Here is an 18,354-nt window from a genome sequence, read left to right on the forward strand (position 1 = left end):
GGAGGTGGGCGGTCCTTGGACTTCCCACAGGTCAGGGAACCCTGATTGCTCTTCAAGCTGATGAGGGAGAGGGACTTGATCAGGGGAGGGGGAGGGAAATGGGAGGCGGTGGCGGGGAGGAGGCAGAAATCCTTAATAAATAAATAAATTAAAAAAAAGATTGAAAATTATAAGAAAATCTGAGAACACTGAATTTGATATGGGCATCATCTGAAAAATAATTATTTCTGAAAAAACAATGCTTGTTTACTAATCTATTCACTTTTTTATTAGTTATACAGTAACTTTTCGCTTATTTTTGTATTTGTAGATTTTTAAATTTATTTTACATCCCAACCACACTTGCACATCCCCCTTCCTCCATTTCTCCCATTCCGTCTCCCAACCTCCTCTCTCCCTTCCATCCATCTCTCTTTTCTTCCTGTTCAAAAAGGAGTAGTCCTCCCACGTATGTAAACAAAGCATGGAATATCGAGTTGCAGTAAGACTAAACACATCCTCTTGTATTTAAGCTGGTCAAGGCAAACAAAGAGGTATTGTGCCTTGATCATTAACAGCTCTGTGTTAACCCATCATAATTTCATGAAATAATCAGAATTACTATTTTTCTTTTAGTTTTCATTCTTCATATCTATCACTCAGGTTAATGGAGCTTTTACTACATACCAGAAAATACCAACGACCACTAATTCTAGGCCAAATTAAAGATAAGTTTTAGAAGAAAGATCAGATAAGCCAGAAATGGTGGATTACTTTGAGGGGAGAATAGTTTTCACATAAAATAGGGAAGATGCACAATGATTTGGGCAGCATAAACAAGACCTAAGCTAGTGCAATCTAGACAAAAGTTCAGGATGGAGGAGGGGAAATTCATGAAGTCTGACCCCTTGCTGAGGAACTATTGCCATTTCATTATTGCTGGATGAGAGAAAGTAAGTTTGTTAATGGTGTGACACACCATATATCCATCAAACTCTAGGGCACAGCACATCCTCAGAAGTTGTTGGTAAAAATGAAATGAATCCAATCTGTTTTCAAAACAGAGGAACCAGGAGTGGATCTGGGAGAGAGCGGGTGTGGGGAGAAACTGGGAGGAGTGGAAGAAGGGTAAACTGAAGGCAGGTTGTAAAGTATAAAAGATTAAAAAAAAAGATAATTTAAACTATTATCTCATATGATACTTAGTTACTTTTGCTGACATATATCAATAAAATGATATGTATATTCATTAATAAGAACAGTCATTTTTAAAAATTAAAAATCATTAATATGAAAAGAATGTTCTTTCTTTGTTCTTTTGTTCAGTTGTCATTCACCCATTCAAACACAGATTTTTAATTTTCTCTTTGAAAGGTTGGGTTTCTTGAGAAAGTATTCACTTTTGAGATAACTGAGATAAAATTTATAAACAGGTTTGCAACCTATTCCTTTCTTTTACTTGATAACCTGTAAGGAACAAAATAAGCTGCTGAATTTCCATATCTTCTAAATTGAAAATAACATTTTCTATATTATTGAGGTTTCGATATTCATGGAGAATAAAAAGAGCTACTCTTAAAAGAAAAGCAAGGAACATGAATGAATAAGGGTCCTTTTGGTATATGCCTAAGGATGTTTTATCTAGATCATTGTGGTAGTTTTGTATCTAGCAATTTGAGAAGCCTCTGGACTACTTTCCATAGTGATTGCACTACTTTGCAATCCATCCACAACTTAGTTGTGGTACTCATGAACTCCCAGCAACTGCAACTGCTTGCATACTTTCTATACAATTAACATTCAGTCATGGATTGGAGAAGGGATTAGAAAGTCTGACTACTGGACATGGCCAGTTCAGACACCCTCTCCTCCACTGTCAAGGGTCCTAGCTGGGGACATCCTTGTGGACATCTGTGACCCTCTCTAGAGTCAAGCCTCTTGCCAATCCCACAATGCCTCCCTTAATTAAGATATCTCCTTCCCTACTCCCATATCTGTTTTTCCTCCATCTCAACCATCTCACTTCCCCAAACTCTTCCCAACTCTCCCCTTCTCCCTTCTCTCTCCCCCTCTCCCTTTCCTCCCACCCCACCCCCATGCTCCCAACTTTTGCCTGGCGATCTTGTCTGCTTCCAATTTCCAGGAGGATCTACATATGTTTTTCTTTGGGTTCAACTTATTATTTAGCTTCTCTAGGATCACAAACTATAGGCTCAGTATCATTTGTTTATGGATAGAATCCACTAATGAGTGAGTACATACCATATTCATATTTTGGGGTCTGGGTTATCTCACTCAGGATAGTGTTTTCTACTTCCATCCATTTGCATACAAAATTCAAGAGACAGAGACCCTCATGGATATACCTCTGCCATGTTGGATGGGGTGGAGCCAGCAGACAAAGCTGCAGCTTTAATCCTAGCCATGCTGCTTAGCAGATTTAAGACTCATGTGCTCAGAAAAAGAGATCAACAGTAAAGACAGATTAAGACAGAAAGAAAAATAAACCTTCTAAATGTTTTACAGTGTATTTCAAGTATACATAGGTTTGGGAGAGAAAAGGAAAAAGGATAGAGAAAGTCCTTTAAAAAAGAAATAGAATAGCCGGGCATGGTAGCACATGCCTTTAATCCCAGCACTTGGGAAGCAGAAGCAGGTGGATCTCTGTGAATTCAAGGACAGTCTGGTCTACAGAATGAGTTTCAGGACAGCAAAAGATACACAGAGACACCCTGTCTCAAAAAACTAAAAAATAAAAATAAAAGAAATAGAGTAAGAAAAAGAAGTCATGTAAAAATGAGGAAATACACAGAAAGTCTGTATACAGTATGTTATTGTGTTATCTTTGAATTGTTTGACTGCTGCGGAAGGAGCAACAGCTGCCAAAACACATTTGATTATAAATGCTGCTAGATTAACTTAACATAGATATTTTGAAAATACCTTGACTTTAAAACTTATGTCAGAAAATATGTTACTTTGGAGAATAAGTTTTACTTTTGTTTCCACAGGAAATGAGAGGCTGTGGAATCATTCTTGGTTAAGAAAAATAAGGTTTGATTGAGGAAGACCTCCTAAAATCTCCATCTGGTCCAGATGGTCCAACATTTCAGAGCACCTCTATTGTAATTTCTTCTGAGCTCTACATCCAGAACAGCCTCAAGTCTGCTGGGTGAGATAATCCAGACTCACAAAATACTCAAATCAGAATTTGACAACAGCTCTAAATTTTCCTTGTGTATTCCTAAGATTACCAGCTCCTCCCTAATCATAAAGAAGTAGCTTAGAAAACAATGCCCACATTCACAAAACATGGATTATCGATGTTTTTTTGTTGTTTAGTGTATTGGTTACAAGTTGGTATGGATGATGGTCAGAAGAAAAGCTAAACAAGAAAATTATATTCAGAGTTTTGGTGGGTGGTCCTTGGACTTCCCACAGGGCAGGGAACCCTGATTGCTCTTTGGGCTGACGAGGGAGGGGGACTTGATTGGGGGAGGAGGAGAGAAATGGGAGGAGGTGAAGGGAAAGAGACAGAAATCTTTAATAAATAAATAAATAAATAAAAAGAAAATAGAAAAAGAGGAAATACTGTGGGATAATGCTCTTGTACACTCTAAAGACTTGTCACTGTATTGGTTTAATAAATTCTGATTAACCAGTAACCAGACAGGAAGCAAAGACAGCTTGACCAGACTAAGAGAATTCTGAAAAGAGGAAATGTAGAGAGCGAATCACAAGCCAGATGCAGAGGAAGCAAGAAGAGAATGTTGCATGGAGAAAAGGTACCATACTACATGGCTAAACACAGACAAGAATTATGGGTTAATTTAAGTTGTAGGAGTAAATGCCTATGCCTGTAAGAAAGAAACTTACAGAACATCAAATATTGAACCATAAAAAATAAATTCCCCTCATCACATAATCATCAAATTACTAAACCTACAGAATAAAGAGTAATATTAAGAGCCACAAAAGAAAAAGACCAAGTAACATATAAAAGCAAAGCCATTAGAATAGCATCCATCTTCTTAGTAGAAACTGAAAGACAAATGCTTCTGGATAGATGCTATGCAGAAACTAAGAGACCACTGATGCCAGCTCAGAGAACTATACCCAGCAAAATTTTCAATCACCATAGATGAAGAAAACAAGATATTCCATAACAAAAAACAGATTTAAACAATACCTTTCCACAAATCCAGCACTACATAAAATACTAGAAGGAAAAGTCCAGCCCATGAAAGTTAACTCTTCCCATGAAAACAGAGGCAATAGATAACCTCATAAGAGCAAAACCCAAACAAGGGAAACACACACATACACACTACCACTACTACTACTACTACTACTACTACTACTACTACTACTACTACTACTACTACTACCACTGCCATCACCATCAGCAGCAACAACAACAATAACAACAAAATCCCAGCAGTTAACAATAACTGGTCATTAGTATCTGTTAATATCAATGGACTCAATTCACCTATAAAAGACACAGGATAATGGAATGGTTACAAAAACAATACCCTTCTGCTGCATAGAAGAAACACACCTCAACCTTAAAGACAAAAAATACCTTACAGAAAGGTTTGAGAATATTTTCCAACCAAATGGATCTACAAACTGATGTAGCTATCCTAATATCTAACAAAGCAGAGTTCATGCTAAAATTAATTAAAGCAGATGAAGAAGGACATTTCATATTCATCACAAGAAAAGTTCATCAAGATGAAGTCTCAGTTCTCAACATCTATGCCCCCAAATACAAGGACACATTTGTAAAAGAAACATTATTAAGCTTAATTAAATTATACATCAAACCTGCAAAGTAATGGTAGGAGACATCAACACCATACACCATTGCTTCAATGTACATATAATATGCTAAAATATGTAGATTTAACCTTTTTGAAAAGTAATAAAACTTTTAAAGACAAAACCCTTTCTTGGATTTCTAAATAAACATAATCACCATAAACTTAGAAAATGGAGTTTTATTACACTACTTTACTAGTTTCTAAGTTAAATATATATTTGATCAATCCAACTTTAAACCTTATGGATACCTTTTTTAATATGTTAAGTAAGACACCATCGGGTCATTTCAACTCACAAACCAGTAAATATACCTACTGGTTTTATTTAGTCTTATTTTTGTCAGAAGCTTACATATATATTCACAATCAAATATACAAACCATATGTACATCACATATTTTATCAAGATAAGCTAGAAGTTGACCTAAAATAATATACCCAATTGAGTGTGAATTATGAATCACATTCATGGGGGAACAATAAAGTTTTGAATTCTTTTGAACATGTGCTCCCAAGTAGCTAAATAAATTAAGAGTGTGTGTTTACCCAACTGACTTATATGCATATTATGGAATAAATCTGGAAAGCAGACTATAGTAATGAGTTCATCCAAACAACATCAATATTTCATTTACTAATAGTGATGTATAGTGCGAGACAGGCCATAATGTGTTTGCAGAAGCACTCAGGAAAGAAAATCAGACACGTCGGCACTTTTTAAAAAATAGAGCAGGATTCACTAATTATGCTCGGAGATTGTAGATCATCTCTGCACAAGCCTATAAATCTATATGGAAGAAATGAACAGTGGGGTTTGATAAGCTGTTTTTGTGGTTAATAGAGCTTTGGAATACAAAGCTGTACACATAATCTTGAGTAACTGGAATCTATATCAGTTATCAAACAAATGAATGCATTTCTTTTCTATTTTTCATAGTATCTTATGGACTTTGCTTTAAAATAGATTTATTTTAAATAATATAAAGTTTTAAATCAAAATAATTTTGAAAATTTAAGGAACCTGTGCTTAAATAAAATACTTCTTTTGATGAATTGTGACACATAATGAGGTAAGTTATGTCTTACAGCTGCTGTTAACATAGCATTTCCTGCTTCAAAAACTGAGGCTGAGCACATTGGTAGCTTACATATAATGTTACATTAATGATATTCCAGATCTAGAATTTTTGCTGTGTCTATCAAAGCATAAGAAATAGAATTAGGTTTCAGAGCTCTGAGCTCAGTATGCCATATCTGATCTCCCTACAAAAGTACACATTTGAAAGTAGATTAAGTACTAGATACCCAATCTTAAGTACTCTATTATTTTTATTATCTTTAAAAAACAAACAACAAAAACAGGTTGTAAGGTACTTATGACATTATCTGTGTAAATGATTATGCCTCCTTCTTCCTTCTGAATGAGGCACCAGACTGTTCATCACACAAACATGTGCAGTCTAATGATGTAACCAATACATACCACTACTTAAATTGACTGTTTAAGGAAAATGAAACAGTTTCTTTCACAATGACATAGTCTTGGTTTATCTTAGCCTTATAGGTGGTGATCATAGTGTATTTGATTTAAACATTTTCATCATTTCAAAAATTTGTATTAGACAGTGTGTGCAGGTAAATTCACCCAGATTTAATATCACTTGAGAATTATAATTTTCTAGGGATAGTTATGTATCCATCTATGATATTTATGCTTCATCAGAAAGTTACCTATCTGAAAATTTTACAAAATAATATTTTGTAAAATATTCAATGATATTGAACTCAAACCTGGTGGTTGGGAAAAGTCACACAGACATTGTGTTGTAGGTAGAGGTATTAGTAATCTGCCAAACATCACAACCAAAGCCTTTGATTTTCATCTTTTTACCTTTGTTTTTCTAAGAATCATTTTGAAGAATTTGTTCTTATACACAATAAAATAGGTTGTATATACCTTAAAATATTATTATCATTATATTCCCTTCACTAAAATTGGAAAGGAGGGAAGGGATAAATAAATAGCTGTTGTGGGGAAGGAAAATCATCCTTTATAGAGGATATGGACTCCTGATGATATTTCATTTTCCAGTGGTTGGCTCTACACTCATAAAAATGTGGGCAGCACCAACTTGACATAGTTAAAAAATAGCAAAAATCAAACAAATAAAACAACACTAATAACAACAAAAACAAAGACCCATAAGTTGGTAAAAACTGAGGACGGAAATTGGGGAAGCACCAGAAAATAAATGGATGTTTGGTATAATCTTATTTCATTTTATTCACTTACTTAACTCTAAGAAATAAAGAAAAATTAGAAGATGTACCTAACTCATCAAACATCATACCCCACAAACACCTCAGAAGTGGTCTGATCTTTAACACACAGTTCTTCCTCTTCTTCTTTTTATTGTTCTTTTGTAACACATTTCTCCAAACAAAACCTTTTGAGAAATGGAGCAAGAAATTCACTTGCTGTGTGAGCAGGCTGAAAAACTAAGAGATTCTACTCTGTCCCATCCCACACCCTTAAAGAAAGTGCATCTGCAAATAATGAAAGTTTAACTTCTTCCTTTCCAGTACGAATCCCCTTGAACCCCTTATGTTGTCTTATTGCTATTGCTAGAACTTCAAGCGCTATATTGAAGAGGTATGGAGAGAGTGGACAGCCTTCTCGTGTTCCTGATTTTAGTGGGATGGCTTTGAGTTTCTCTCCCTAGAGGGGTTCCCAGGTAACCAGGGAGATGTCCCCAGCTAGTTCCTTGGGCAGCTGAGGAGAGGGAACCTGAAATGACCCTATCCTATAGTCATACTGATGAATATCGTGCATATCATCATAGAACCTTCATCTGGTGATGGATGGAGATAGAGACAGAGACCCACATTTGAGCACGGGACTGAGTTTCCAAGGTCCAAATGAGGAGCAGGAGGAAGAACATGAGCAAGAAAGTCAGGACCGCGAGGGGCGCACCCACCCACTGAGACAATGGGGCTGATCTATTGGGAACTCACCAAGGCCAGCTGGACTGGGTCTAAAAAAAGCAGGGAATAAAACTGGACTCTCTGAACATGGCAGACAATGAGGGCTGCTGAGAAGCCAGGAACAATGGCACTGGGTTTTGATCCTACTTCATGAACTGGCTTTGTGGGAGCCTAGCCTGTTTAGATGCTCACCTTTCTAGACCTGGATGGAGGGGGGAGGACCTTGGACTTCCCAGAGGGCAGGGAACCCTTACTGCTCTTTGGGCTGGAGAAGGAGGGGGAGGGGAGTGGGGGAAGGGGAGTGAAATGGGAGGCAAAGGCGGGGAGGAGGCAGAAATTTTTAATAAAAAATTAAAAAAAGATAAAAAAAAGAAAGTGCATCAAAGGAATATAGTAACAGAGGTTAACTAAAATGAGCCCTGAGTATTCAGCAAGAGGAAATTGTTTAAACAATATTAAAATGATATAGACAAAAGTTTAAGCTAAAGAGTTATGGGCTCACTATTTGTAACTTACTAAGCATAAAGATTTATAAAGAGGAAACAATTCCTTCATGACATTTTCCAAATAAATGTATAGATGTTCCAGATACAAAGTGATTCTGTAGAATTCCAGTTTTGTAGGTATGCTGTTGGTAAAGTAACCAAAGAGGTATGGAGAATAAGAGGGAGGGAGCAAGGGGAGAAGACAGTGAGTTAAGGTGATGAAGTACTGACCTTTGCTGTTTTCTACCTATTTTCATAGTTTGCTTTTTTTGACAATACTGTGAAGGGACCTAAAATGTAGTCACAACATTAAAAATGTTTTCTAAAATTTAGCAAAAATGAAAATATTTATCTAAAATTTAAATCCCGTTCAGTCAAATGAAAGAGATACACATACTTTATTTCTAGTATTACATAAGTTCTTGACCTTATTCTTCAACTGTCACTTATATTCAGTGATTAAAAATGCCTCACATCTATAGATATTAAATAAATAATTTTGGTTTATTTGAAGATGACTGTCAAGAAGGCTTTTTAAGTCGTTCTTCATTTTAGCTTATTATTTTATGCCTTTTACATAAGGAGATTTGTGTACATAACAATAGCATAATTTTAAATGATTCTTTTGAAGATAAAAACCCAGTTGGTGTATCTGGAGAAAAATACCACAAACCTTCATCTTTACCAATTAGAAAATCAAGAGAGTAAGGATCTTTAATAAGCCTCCTGGGAGACATGTCTTTTGTATCTTTGATAAATACATGATTATAAGGACAAATTATATGAGTGGCAATAATTTCACAGTAATGTGATCATTAAAAGACCTCCCAACTGCAGTATATCAGTATTAATTGGGGACAGATGATCATTTCAATGGCATACTCAAGTCGTTATCTGTATTTAGATACTTGTGATTATTTTGATATTCTTAATGAAATGATTAGTTTATTCTAAAGATTTTCAGGGTAATGACCTTAATAAGGATGTCCACTTTAAAATTAGAAAAAAAAGAATATAATTTGAATATTCTGATAAAGATTATTGGAGAAAGGTTTTAGGGAAACTAATCCAAATATTAAGCTGTAGTAAATTATTTGACATAGTATGGCCCTAGTATTTGCTATAATTACTCTCTGTTTTACATTACATCACATAAGTACAAGTAAGATACAGTGATGTCTATCTTTAGATTTCCTACTTTTATTGAGGTTTAATTGATCTATGGCAATCCAGTGTACCAATGTGTGTATATGAGAACATGAACCACTTCAATTGTTATTTTGCTTCACATCTAACTTCCAACAGAATGAGAAATGTTTTTAATGCACATTTGAAAAGAATATCTAAATTTACATTTTCTATTGTTATTTTTCTATACTTTTTTGTCCATCTACTAATAGTTTATTTCTACATTTGTTAATTTGTGGCCAGTAAAAGAGTGATTTCTCTAGGATGGGGTGCTCTAAATTTTAAATAATTTGATTATGGAATTTATACTTGTGATTACTTGTGTTTGGTGCTGTTACTGTTCTCTTACTTTGAATAAACAAACATGAGATTAGAGAAGTTAAAGAATTCAGCATACCAGATATAGAAAAGTGAAAGGAGGTGACTTAAGACAACAGTGGTATGTTAGGGATATTATAGTAATGGTGTCTTCTATATCCTGAATTTTAAAAATTCAGTCCTTCCTGCAAAGTTATTTTTTGTTTTTCTCTTGTTTTTTATCACTCAGCACTTATAGATTAAAATTAGAAATTTTATTTCTTTATTATTTATTTTATATGTTTATTATTTATTCTTATTCTTGAAATGTTCATTAAATTTTGTTATCCCTCATTCATATTTTCACACTTAGCTATTTCTCATCATTTGCAGAAACTGAATTCTCTCCCCATAACCCTTATTTTTGACCAGATCAGTTGTATTCCAATTTTCTTACCAGTATAAGTTCACTTTTCTATTTCATGTAAACTATCAAGTTGACACAGCACGGTGTCATCTGAGAAGAAAATTTCATTGATAAATTGGTTATATCAGATTGACAGGCTGACAGGTCCCTGTAGGATTGTTAATTGATCTACAGGGGCAAAGTTTGCTGTGGGTAGCGCCATCCCTGGACTTTTTGTCATGGCTGTATAAGAGATATATAGATAAGATCTCCTGAGAAAATTGGTAGTATGGGTGTGGGGGAGAAAGGAGGGCAGAAGAGGAGGGTAGAAGAGGAGAAGGAGGGGAGAAGGGGAAAAGGAGAACTTGAGGGAACAGGATGGTGGAGATGGGTGAAGGACACAGTGGGGGGGACAAGAAAAGAGAAATCTTGATTGAGGGAGCCACTATGGGGCTAGAAAGAAACCTGGCACTAGACAAATTCCCAGGAATTCACAACGATGACGCCAGCTAAGACCCTAACCAATTGTGGAGAGAGTATCTGAACTGGCCTTGCCCTGTAGTCAGATTGATTACTTCTTTAAATATCATCCTAGAAGCTTCATCCAGTAACTGGTTGAAGAAGGTGCAGAGATCCACAGCAGAGCACTGGGCTGAGCTCCCCAAGTCCTGTCAAAGAGAGGGAGGAGTGAGAAAACGAGCAAAGATGGAAAGACCATGAAAAGGATAGCCACTGAAACAGCTTATCTCAGCTAATGCAAGCCTACTGAATCCAACCTGAGAGATAGGGGGGGGGGGGATCAGTGTAAGACCAAACTAGGTCCTCTGAAAAGTGGGCGGCAGCTTTATGGCTGGGGCAAACTGTGGGGCCACTGACAGTGAGACCAGAATTTATCCCTACTGCCTGTTCTGACTTTTTGGAACCCATTTTCTTTGGGGGGGATATCTTGCTTAGCCAAGATATAGTGGAAAGGGCCTTGGTCCTGACTCAAAGTAATGTACTAGAGTTTGGTGACTTACCATGAGAATCCTTACAGTCTCTGAGGAGTGAATAGGGGGTGGCAGGGAAGGTGGAAAGAGAGGGAGGAAGGTAGGAAGTAGTTTTTTAAAATAAGTGAGTAAATAAATAAAAGAAATATAGTTAAGTATGAGCCTACTCACCAGTCAGGGTTTAGTTACTGACACCAATAAGCAATCATTTTAAAACAGGCTTAAAGTCCCCCTCTGTTGCCAGTAGCCTGTTAGTTTTCTTTAAGTTACTGTGGTGCCTTGAATCAGACTAGTCCCCATAAACTCAAACGTTTGAATGTTTTGTCTACAATTGGTAGAATTTGGGGAGAAGCAGTAACAGATGTGGCCCTTTGGGAGCAGGTAGTGGTTTCATAAGCTCCCCAGATTGTTCTATTTGCCTCTCGGTTCTGGTTGTTGCTCTTTAGGGAGGTAAAATATGTTGCTGATGATTGGTTAAGGTATCTTCAGCTATCAGTCTGCAGCAGTAGGTTTATTGATACTTAGTAATGGTGAGCTCAGTGCCAGAGAACTGCAGTTCCCTGGAAGGTTCAGTGATCTGACTGGACATGCATTTAAAATCAGTGTAGTTCTCCAAACTTGGTCACTACGACAATGCAGGTCATAGGCTAAATGACATGTGCTGACATCACTCTTCATTCTTAAATGACCAGCATTCCAAAGAACAGCCAGATATTCTTGGCACAATAGCAAGAAAACTGCTTATTTACTGGTTGGAGGTAGTTTCTGTTTTTCTAGTTTTCAGTGTCACTCAAAAAAACAGGAACACAGCTAATCCAATACTGCTATTTCTTACTCATAGCAATAAATTTGCTGAGAAACTTGAAAATGAAAAGGGCCACATGAGGGTAATCTCACAAAGTGCAAACTTATTAACCCTCAGTGGTGATGTGTCAAGATTCGAAGCCTGACCTTTATTTTTTGGTGGGAGTGGTTATTTCACCTGATAGCTCCTAAGTTCATCACTGAAGGAAACTGGGAGACAGGAACTGGAGCAGAGGCCATGGGAAAATAAGAACTAACTGACTTGCTTCTCATGGTTTGCTCAGCCTACTTTCTTTTTTTTCCTTTTCCTTTTCTTTCTTTCTTTCTTTTTTTTTTTTGGTTTTTTTGGTCATTTGTTTTTCAAGGGTTTCACTGTAGCTTTGGAGCCTGTCCTGGAACTAGCTCTTGTAGACCAGGCTGACCTCAAACTCAAAGAAATCTGCCTACGTTTCTTTACCTTCCAAGTGTTGGGATTAAAGGTGTTCACCACCACCATGCGGCTCAGCCTTCTTTCTCAGACAACTCATGATTACATGAGCTGGACTCTCCCATATCCACCACCAAACACGAAAATGTAACATATCCTTACTCACAAGCAAATCTTGCTGAGGCATGACTCAATTGAGATTCTCTCTTCTGAAATGTGTTTAGCCCATATCAAACTGACATAAAACAAATCCAGATAGCTACTTTTATGCAAGAGGCTAAAAGAATGAATCCCCTGCCAAACCATCCCATCTCTCTGTGAGTCTAGAACGAGAAGATGATTGTCTGTGAGAACTGGCCTTTAACCGATACCAAGTTACCCGGTACTTTTATCTTGGAAGTCTCAGTCTCTAGAACTATGAGAAATAAATTTATATTTTCTATAAACTGCTTAGTCTAAAGTTTACAGTTGTAACCTGAATGGGTTAAGCAGCCCCTACAGCAGCAATAACACTAATGTAAATAGAATATAAAAATGGTCAGAAGCCAGGCACAGTGACACACACCTGTAATTCCAGGCACAGCAGGCTGACAGGGGGATCAAAAACTGTAGGTCAATCTGGGCTGCACAATACATTCAAAATTGCCCTATGCTAAATAAAGATACTACCCTGTTTCAAAAAATATGTAAATAAATAAATGAAGGTCTTTAGTGAAGTGAGGACAGTCCCCAAATCCCTCTGTCCTACTTAGGGTGTCTACTGCTGTGAAGAAACACCATGACCACAGCAACTCTTATAAAGGAAAACATTTAATTTAGGTGGCTCACTTAGAGTTTCAGAGGTTCACTCCATTGTAATATGATATAGGAGGTCCTTCTGTCTATGTGTTGCTTTTATTGGTTAATGAATAAAGAACTGGCTTGGCCTATAGCATGGGAGGAAGAAGGCAGAGACGAGATGCCATGGATGCTCAGCTGGAGATAAACGTGCTGAAACTTTGCAGGTAGGCCATGACCTCGTGGTGATATACGAATTAATAGAAATGGGTTAAATTAATATGTAATCGTTAGCCAATAAGAAGCTAGAGCTAATGGACCAACCAGTGTTTTAATTAATACACATTCTGTATGATTGTTTCAGGTGTAAGCTAGCAGGGCAGCCAGGAAACACAAACAGGCCTTCCTCCAGCAGTAATCATGGTGGGGAGAATATGAGCATGCAATCAGACGTAGTCCTGGCTACATCTAGATTAGAAGGAAACAGGAAATGGCCTATGATAACGGGCAATATCTTGAGCATATGTAAGACCTCTAATCTCACATCCACAATGACACACTTTCTCCAAGAGGACTAAAGCTACCTCAGCAGGGCCTCACCTCCCAATTGTACCACTTCCTGAGTTTGCTCAGGCGTTAAAGATTAGGTTCAAAACCAAAATATAAAAGCATGATCTTTATAATAGCAAAGTAATTAATAGCCATTCATTATCCTTTTCTGGAAGTCAAGCTATATTTTTAATACTCTAACCACTCAAGCCCATTTTTTCTTTAAGTACGTGTGGATAAAGACTCAGTGCTCCCATTGTTTTTATCAGTAGAATTTTTCCTTTCTCAAAAAATCCCACCCACCCTGTGATTGGTCCTTCCTATTTATTATCTCTCTCTCTCTTTCTCTGGATCTGTTTTTCTCTGTTTCTTTCTGTCTGTCTGTGTTTCTCTTTGTCCACTCTGTCTCTCTCTTCTCTTTCTTCAGAGATGGTATAGTTGATTTTTAAATACAGATGAATCCAACCACACTCAAAGACTGTCTTTCTGCATTATTTCAAATTTCTGAAATATTCTCCTGGTAACATAACATAAAAGTAACAGGGCTAGAATATCATCATGGCTAAAAGCTCCTTTCCCAGAAATGGGAACAGCAAAATCCTATAGGTCAAAATTGTACCAGCTGTTCTAAAGCCTTCAGTTTCACTATTGTTAAAGGCCATTGCTTATACCATACATGTATATCTGTCAGTCATTTTAAAGTAGGGCTGTTGGTGTTTTTGAAATATCAGCAGCTGATGTGCCCTGTTCTTGTAAAACCTGTATGGTTGGTGACTTTACTTTGTAATATCTTGTAATATTCTTCCCCTTTTTATCTTTAAATTTTTTAAATACTAATGACAAAGGAGCAGAAACTGCAGAGAGACTTTTCATAGTAGAAAAAAAACTACACAATTAAATCAGCTGATATATTTTAAGGATGTTCTGACCTCAGATGGAAACCAAGACATGTGTTATGTTGGGGAAGGGATTTTGTTTCTGTTTCCATGGATGGCATCAAAACTGATAAAGATTTGATTTGAACAAGAAAAATCGCCAAATGTAGCATGACTAATAAAAAAACAGGTACAGATATTGGGGTTCAAACTGAAGATCATAAAAGTAAAGGGGCCAAGCCACTGGCTCTTACTGCTATGTCAAACTGATATGAAGATCCTGACTACACAAATCCCCAAAATGAGACTGAGACCTGTCTCCTCCTAATTTATATTCCTCACTGGTGCTGGGATTAAAGGTGTACACCACCATTGCCCAGCCTATAAGACTAACTAGTGTGCTTGCTGGGATTAAAGGTGTGTATGATCACTGTCTGGCCTATAAGGCTGCTTTGCACTGACCGTCAGACAAGTTTAATTTATTAAAATACAAGTGAAATACCCCTACGCAGAATCTTAGGACATATTTAAATTTATTCCTACAATAAAGGTATTAGCAAGGATTTTTCTTTTATTGTTTCCTATCTTCAAAGCATTTCTAATAAAATGTTTAAGGAATATAATCTCTTAACTCCATTTTCATATGATGTAATATAAAAATTATTAGATATGTACCTTGTTTAGTTATAAATCATAAATATATAAGAACAATTTTACACTTTAAAGGATACACTAAATAAATTAGATTAATATGTTCTACAAAGAAATGAAAATAATTCCTTTTCTCTAAAACTGTCTCAGTTCCAATAATATTGCCAGTGTCACTTAAGATTGGTTTTTAGTGAATTTTGAAGGTGCCAAAAATCATCTTTGTAATCACAATATTTTAGACAACTTATAATGTTTATTATTTTCCCAATTGTAACTCACCCTGATAAGTTCTTAGGAAATTCCTCAATAGGTGTTCATGTATATGTAAATGAATTGATAAGATTAAGAAAGACAATGCCTCAGTTGAATTTGATTCAACTCCTAGTGTTGAATCAAATTCTTCATGACTTATTTATTGTGAGCAATACCTTTATTTTCAATTTTCATTGAAACCATTGCTTCTTCAGTTGAAACTCTCTTGGCTTTTATTTTATGACATTTAAGAGGGAAATATATGCATTGCTGTAGAGAACAGTAGTCAGCAAGACTTCTATAAATGGCCATATAATGAATATTTAGGACTGAGCACATATTGTTTTTTATATTTGTCATCTTCCCTCTCCCTCTCTTTTCCCCCTCAAATCTCCTGCTCTTTCTCACACTCTTTTCTCTCAGTTTAAAAAAATGCTTAGAATCTACAATTTATTCTTAGATCTCAGACTATACAAAAAAATCTTATTCTAAAATTAGGTTCTGCTTTTCTTTTGACTCCTTGGAAGTTTCCCTACTCATGACTAGAAGAAATTCTTTAAGAACTCATTATTGAGGTGTCTATAAGTTTTTATAGGGAAGACCAGTTATCTATTTCCCTATAAATAGATACACAATCTGTGTCTAGTGACTTCCTAAATCTAAACTGTGAGTGGAAACAAAGATATATTCATGTATTGGCTCATAATGAACAAAGAATTTGCTGGTTTTTCCTGGTTTGAGTCAGAGAGTCCCTTCTTTAGCTTCCAATTATGTCCTTATCTCAAGCATCTTGTATGAATGGACACCAATGTTGTTGTTTGTTAGTTTGTTCTGTTTGTTTTCACAAGATGTCCTGTAGCCCAGGCTGGTCTCAACATGAAAAATGACCTTGAACTCTTGCCCCTCTTGTCTCCTGAGTGCTAGGATTACAACTATATGCCACCTTGCAAAGTTTTATGTGATGCTGTGTATCAAATTAAAAGTCTCATGCATGAGAGACTAGAATTTTAACAACTATGCTAATATAGCCAACATTATTCATAATTTAATACTCTTTAGAACAGTATTTTTCTGAGTTAAATGAAACAGTTACACTGTCCAAATCTCAATCACTCTTAACTATTTAGTATTTATTCCAATATTTATTTAAATGTTCTAATAACATCCATTAGTATTGATATTATTGAAACATGAGCAATGTGTTTTAAATAAATATATGTGAGAGTTAAATAATTTTATTAAAATGTAAGATATTTATTATTATGAGCATTTTGTTGAAAAATAAGACACTGTTCTAATTGAAATCAGTAGCTGATGTCTTTTTTTAATTATGAAAATTCTATAGCATATTTTAATTGCCCTAGTGTTTGGGAATGATTGTATTAGTAGTATTCTAGATTAAAAAAATAAAAGCTGTCATAGAGCATATAAAGGGTACCTTTGGAAAAGCACATTTTATTTGCTGTTCCCCTGACTGTTTCCTTCATTATTCAAGACTCAATTTCATAAATTTTTAATAGAGCAATTTCTCATACTTCATATAACATCTGGGAAGAAATTATTCAAAAAGGCTCTTGAGTATGTGAATTATCACTGTGAGTTTAAGTTTAATCATGATTTTTACTTGTTAAAAAGAATATGACATTTTAAATTTGCATGTTATAAATTATATAATCAAGGTCTTTAAAACAAATCCATGTGATCAAATATTTCAGAAATACTTAGCAGATGAATATATTAAGTGCTAGGATAACTAATATATGTTTGTGTGTATATATATATATATATTAAAAGAGATGGCATATATATGTGTGTGCAGATATATGGAATGTCTAATTATAATTATTCATAATTAGAAGATATTATTTTCTAATTTTTTAAAGTGTATTTTGCTTTGAAAGTAGATAATATAAATATGTTGAATTTAAAAACTTTTTCAGGACATGTGACTAAGTCTAAGATATTTCATATTTAAGGTCTTGTACATTCCACACCTCAAAATCTTCTATAAATTAGAGAGTTCACTGTAACTTCAGAATGTTGAAACTTTCTGAATGTAACTATCTGAGATTGTCAATTTCACAAGATGACTAAAATAATTTTATGTTAAATGAACTATTTTCAAAGGAGTGGAAACATAACTTTAATTTTCCTGACTAAGACAGTCACACCCATTTACATACTTGTGAAACTGAGGCTCATACCCTATGAATAAATAACATGATTTTGTTGTTCAGGGATTATTTGCTAGCCATTTAGTTTTATTATATAATTATCCAACAAAACATGTACCAGCAATGTCACATAAATCTAGAAAATGACACAGGCAAATAAGCTAAATAATATTCATAGAAGCTAAGATTTTAGAAATTGCTTCTTTGTAAGTCTAGAAAAATATTTGCTATAGTGATACGTATAAACTAAGTTTTTGTATGCTTCAAGATACTTGAATATGTATTTTAAATACACATTTAGTATATATTTGCATGTATGAAAACTTGTTATACTTAAAACAAAGTTTCTTTAAGAAATTGATACACATTATCTTTAAAATATTGGCTTCATTTATGAGGAAAATAGGATGTTTTTCTAAGTAAATATGCCATGTTGCCACAAATTTTCTCATACAATGATAATACCTGGGTTCAGAAGAAAAAAGAAACAACAAAGGAAAAGATAGTAGAAAGATAGGAAGAGAGAAAATGGAAAATGTGAATGACTAAAAGAATAATATTCAAATTAGGAGAATTCATCATGAAACTAAATTTTGAAACACATAATTCAACATGGTGGTTTGAAATATGAAGCTTAGATGAGGAATGGCTTACTTAGACATATGCTTCATTCTTTCTGATGATGGCAAG

This window comes from Microtus ochrogaster, chromosome 2 (assembly GCF_000317375.1).
Source record: "Microtus ochrogaster isolate Prairie Vole_2 chromosome 2, MicOch1.0, whole genome shotgun sequence".
Lineage (NCBI taxonomy): Eukaryota > Metazoa > Chordata > Mammalia > Rodentia > Cricetidae > Microtus > Microtus ochrogaster.